A 6000-nucleotide genomic window follows, 5' to 3' on the forward strand; every position below is an offset into this window, starting at 1 on the left:
GACTGTGCCTGCTGCATCTGCAGTCACCACCACCAGAGGTTCCTCCACCCTTTCCCCAGATCACTGTGTTGAGCTTCCTGGTTATTCTCCCCACTTGTCCTTTCTTTGCTCATCATTCAGCCACCACTGGAATACAGTGAATGATCACATCAACCCTCTGCTCAAAGCCTAGCGTCCCTCAAAGCCCAGCTCTTCTGACTTGTTCCTCTGACCAATGCCTTCCTGTCCTCTAGTCTGAGTCCTTGTCTGGCCTTTGCCCTTTGGCTTTGTCTGTGCTTCTGTTTCAGGGACTTTGTGGGACTTCCTCCTCCACTGGAGAAGTCCTTCCCCAAACACCTCAATGGCTTGCTCCCTCACCCCTGTTTACTCTTGTGTGGTCCATGTTGGTGGGACGCTCCTTAAAACTTACAACACCTACATACACTCCTTATCCCTATTTGTCCCTTTTCTCTGTAGCTCACAGCATATATCCAATTCTTTGTATGGTTGGCTTGTTAGCAGATTCTCTTTTCTCAAGTTGCCTATTACAGTCCACGCCTCAACCTTGCAACCCTCCTGCCCCAGTTCCCCAAGTGCCATTTAAAAGCTCAATATCTGGCTCAAATGTCTTTTTTTTTTTAGATTTATTTTATGTATGTATTTATGGGTGTGTACCATGTATGTGCCTGGTATCTGTGGAGATCAGAAGAGACTGTCAGATGCCATAGAACTGGAGTTGAGGCAGACTGTGAACCACCATGTAATGCTGGAAATAGAACACTGGTCTTCTGCTAAAGCAACAAGTGCCCTCAACCACCGAGCCATCTCTCCAGCCCCAATGTATTTTTTATGGAATGTTATATGTAGAGGGATTTTAATCCAGACACATATCTACTCTGGCTGGAATACAGACATGCCCATAGAACACACCTTTAATTCCAAACAATGAAGGTAAAGAGTTTGAACAAGGAAGCACCGATGTTTGAAAGTGATGTCTGAGTGGCAGAAAAAGTGATGAATCAGAGAAAGATTTGACAGAACAGGATATGCCCAACTCTCATGAGAACAGAGAGGAAAGGGAAGTGATTTAAGAGGAAGCAGCAGAGGAGAGAGGACAGTTTTACTGGGACAGTCATACAGAGACAGGTTGCAGAGAGAGAACAAGTTAGACACATGTGAAGATGGAATGAGCCAGAGAATGAGGAGCCAGAAGATTAGAACAAATTCCCAAAGGTAGTATGAGGCCAAGCAGCGCAATTCAGTCAGAAGCTGAAAGAAGCTAGTTTGAATCAGTCAGCATGGAGAAGAGTTTTGAGCCAGAACAACTGAGTTGACCAGCTAGCCAGAGCTCAGAAAGAGCTGGGAAGGGTGAGCTTATTCAGCAATAAGCCTCAAAGGCTAAAAACTTTCTAGGCCAAGATTAGATCATACAGAGGCTAGAAGATGCCAAGGCTAGGCCCAGGTTAGCAGATGAGGGAGTCAGCTTCCAAACCGACAATTAGATCAGGAGAATAAGTTACTCTTCCATGTATGTATTCCATGTATGTATGTATTCATGGCATCAGGTTTTTCATAGTGTCAATTCATAAGTGAATAAAAAAAGGAGGACATGAGTGATCCTAAGTATGGTGGGGGAGAAGGTTTCCTGTAGATATGAGGGAGAGGCAGACACATCTGGGAGAGTCCAGAGGGAACATGACCCTGAGCAGAGAGGGCAGAGGCAGGAGACTAAGAGGCCAGGAAGGTAAAGGGTACAAGGGGCCAGTGTAGTCAAAATGGCTGGATTATACAGAGCTGCTGGGGTAAAGGCAGCTCAGTCCCTGAGCTTGAGAATTAAGGGAGCCAGCTATGCCAGCCATACCCTGTAAAGGATAGGGATAGGGACTGAGGGATGCTGGGAGAACTGAACTGCCAGGTTTACTTTGATGTGTTAAATAGGTACCCCAGCTAGCTGTTTGTCCTGGATCTGAGACTTAACAGTAAGCGTACTCTAAATTAGTAGTTTTCACATGACTTTAAAAGTAATTGATGTAGCTGGGTGTGGTGGGGCCTTCCTTTAAAACCAGCCCTCCAGAAACAGAAACAGGAGGCCAACTCAGCCAAGGCTACAGAGTGATATATGAGTTTGGATTTGTTTTTAAAGCAACTAACTTTTAAAAAGTAACAGACTCATTTTCTGATTTTTTTATGCTAAGTAATCTTGAAATGTTTAAAAACATCCAAAAGGTTCTCCCTGTCTCTCCCCCGACCTTCATCCCTCCCTCCCTTTTTCCCTCTCTTCTCTTCTGTGTACTTACCCCTTTCACTCTCCCTCTATCCCCTCCTTCCCCATGACCTTGACCCTTGGTCCTTGGAGCCAGTGAACTTACCCACCCACCCAAGAGCAGCTTCCCAATAAACCAGCCTTTAATATAATATATACACAGAAGAGCCAGAAAGATGGCTCAGTGGGTAAAGTCCTTGCTGTCAAGTCTGACAACTGAGTTTGATCTTCAGGTCCTCCCATGGTGGAAAGAGAGAATTGATACTTGTATGGTGTCCTCTAACCTCCAAGTAAGTGCTATAGTATGCATATGACCCTCACACATACTCACAATTATATATAAAGAAAGGATCCTGAAGATTGGATGGTATGATGGCCCATGCCTGTCATCCTAACATTTGGCAGGCAGAGGCAGGAAGATTTCAAATTTGAGGCCAGCCTATGACACATAGCAACTTCCAGCTCAGCCTGTACTCAAAAACCTTATCTCAAAAAAAATAAATAATAGAAAGGTGTATGGGATGATGAGTGGTTATGTGCATTTACTGAGATTATGTGTATTTTTGCCTACATGTATATGTACGGTGTGGTCACATGCCTGATGCCCCTAGAGATCAGAAGATGACATTGGGTCCCCTGGAACTGGAGATACAGACAATTGTGAGCCACTATGTGGGTGCTGGGAACCAAATCTGTGTCCTCTGCATACTCTGTATGATTGGTTGGCTTGTTGGCAAATTCTCTTTTCCCAATCTGTGCATGATAGTCCAAGCTTTAAGTGCTCTTAGTGACTGAGCCATCTACCCAGAGATTTTTACATAAGGAACTGGAGTACCGAAGGATGACTTAGCCTTAGATGTGTGTGGCTCCTGCTAAAAGCCGGGCTCTGTCCCAAACGTTGCGGTTCATTATGAAGACTGCTCACCAATGTCATGAAAAGAGCTCAGCATGAGGAGAACTCATCTGGCCATGGTGGTATAAAGATGCCCAGGATACTGAGGGGCCTAGAAAGTTCTTAGCCTTCCTTGTTTGAGCAAGAGGGCTATATGGAGGCAGAACAGGCTAGAGGTATACCAGAATTGTTAGAGTACTACATGGCATATGTGACACCCTAGGTTGAACTCATGGGTCACAAAAGGGAGGGAGGGGCAATTCCCAGAAGCAGAGGATAAGGGAACCATCCTGCATGTGTAAAGAAACATGAGCTCAAAAAACCTTTAAAAAAAATTGGTTTATTTTTTAGCCGGGCGGTGGTGGCGCACGCCTTTAATCCCAGCACTTGGGAGGCAGAGGCAGGCGGATTTCTGAGTTCAAGAGTTCGAGGCTAGCCTGGTCTACAGAGTGAGTTCCAGGACAGCCAGAGCTACACAGAGAAACCCTGTCTCGAAAAAAACAAAAAACAAAAAAAAAAAAAACAAAAAAAAAAACAAAAACAAAAACAAAAAAAAAAAAGAAACATGAGAACACTGTACTTGGAAGATGTAGTGTGCTGAAGATTGGCATGCAGGCACAGGACTTGCTTGAAGGCAGACTGCCAGGTCAGTCAGTGTTCTATCTCTGTGGCAAAACATGTGCCAAGCACGTGTCAGGAGGCCCTGGGTCCAGTCTCCAGCACTGAAAAAACACTGCTCTTGCCATCTTTTGGGGGCTTTTTGTGTGTGTGTGTGTGATCTCATGTCATACTTGGCTGGCCTAAACTCAAAGTGCTAGAATTATAAACAGACTACCATGGTTGTTTCTTCCAATGCAAAGAGGACCTTTCAGTTAAGGATATATGATCAGTTTTTCCACCAGATTTTGATGAAACCAACATGGTAAAATAATAATCAGAAATTAAAAAAAAATCAAAGCGCCAGGTGGTGGTGGCGCACGCCTTTGATCCCAGCACTTGGGAGGCAGAGGCAGGCGGATTTCTGAGTTCGAGGCCAGCCTGGTCTACAGAGTGAGTTCCAGGACAGCCAGGGCTATACAGAGAAACCCTGTCTCGAAAAACAAAAACAAAAAAATCAAAGCATGGTTGGACTGGATATAGAGTGTAGTCCCCTCAGGATGAAAGACAGCAAACCTGAAATAGAAGAAACCATGAAGAAGAAGGGTAGGCTTGATGGCTGTAGGAACAGAACTGATTGCTGATCAATTTAAGAGGAGGAGGGACAGGGTTAAGGGCACTGCTTTGGATGTCTGAACTCATCATGCCATGAAGACAGATGGTATGCACACTATATGGTGCCCAGGGAGAGGAGCAGATCTTAACAGGGAAGAGGACTTGGCTTTCAGTTCATAATGGAAGCAACTGTAGGGAGCAGATAAGTCCTGAGGGAATGTATATGGTTTGACATGAGCACAACTATGCCAAGGACCCCAATGCCTCAGACTCATGGGAATGACAAAGCCTTCCCCATGTCTGGCTCTAGGAACTGACAGAGATTTCTCTTGGTCGCGTGTAATGCTGAGCATGTGCAGAAAAGTACTACCCACCACGTTCTCTGAGACGACTGCAGTAGGAGACTGCTTCCATGTAGAGATTCCTACGGAGATTTGCTGCACTTGACTTTTTGGTCAGCTGTATATAATTAACCCGCCTCCAGGATCCATAGAAGAAACTCACTGGGTTTCTGGGTTGCTGTTATTGTTGGTGCATGTCCATCACAACACATTGCCCACCAGAGTCCAGCTTTTCTGTACTTGTGTCTGCATTTTTGTCCTTTCTTCATTCCCTCAGTGGCTCTGTCAAGTCGATCCCTGCGCCATAGAGTGCAGCAGACTCCCAGTAGCATCGCCACAAGAAGAAGAGTACAGGATGCTGGACACAGCTTAGCAGGGGAAGTGCCTGTCAAGCAGGACCGAGGAGCTGAGTTTCATCCCTAGAGCCCACAGAAACAAGGAGAGAACCAATTCCTAAAAGTTGTCATTTGACCTCCACAGACTCTGCAGCTTGTTCACACATATACCCAACACAGAGAAAAACACACACACACACAAGATAATAAAATTAATACAAATGGAATAAACTGCAGGTCAACGACTCTATGAAAATTATCAGAATTATAGGCACAAGCCAGGTGTGGTGGCTCACATCTGTAAATCCAAGTACTCAGGAGACTGAGGCAGGAGAATGGACATAAATTCAAGGCCAGCCCAGGCTACAAGGGGTGTTCCAGGCTACACTGGGCTTTAGAGTGAGACTCTTGTCTAAAAAGGAAAGGAAGGAAAACACGTGAGTACAAGGCAAACTGCTCTCCCCAAACTGGAGAGGAGGAGGAAGATAGGGAATCACAACTTCTCAGCAGCAGGGGAGCAGGGACTCTGTGGAAAGCAGTACCTGGACTGGGCTATAACACGTGAAATACGAGGGACAGATAGCTGATGTTCCATGTAACTAAGTGTGAGGGTTTGTTTTGTTTTGTTTGTTTTTGTTTTTGTTTTTCGAGACAGGGTTTCTCTGTATAGCTCTGGCTGTCCTGGAACTCACTCTGTAGACCAGGCTGGCCTCCAACTCAGAAATCCACCTGCCTCTGCCTCCCAAGTGCTGGGATCAAAGGCATGCGCCACCACCGCCTGGCTTAAGTGTGAGTTCTAATCTCCAGAGGCTGGGTCCATTCTTAGACGTCTCCACTTTCACAGCTTTGCCTCTGGAAGTTCCCCAGCTACTCCATGAAAACTAGATGAACGTTCTCGGAAAGAGAGAAGAAAAAAATTTGACGCTGGGCAGTGGTGGTGCACACCTTTAATCCCAGCACTTGGGAGGCAGAGGCAGG

Source organism: Grammomys surdaster, unplaced genomic scaffold (genome assembly GCF_004785775.1).
Source record: "Grammomys surdaster isolate TR1022 unplaced genomic scaffold, NIH_TR_1.0 125630, whole genome shotgun sequence".
In the NCBI taxonomy this organism is placed as follows: domain Eukaryota; kingdom Metazoa; phylum Chordata; class Mammalia; order Rodentia; family Muridae; genus Grammomys; species Grammomys surdaster.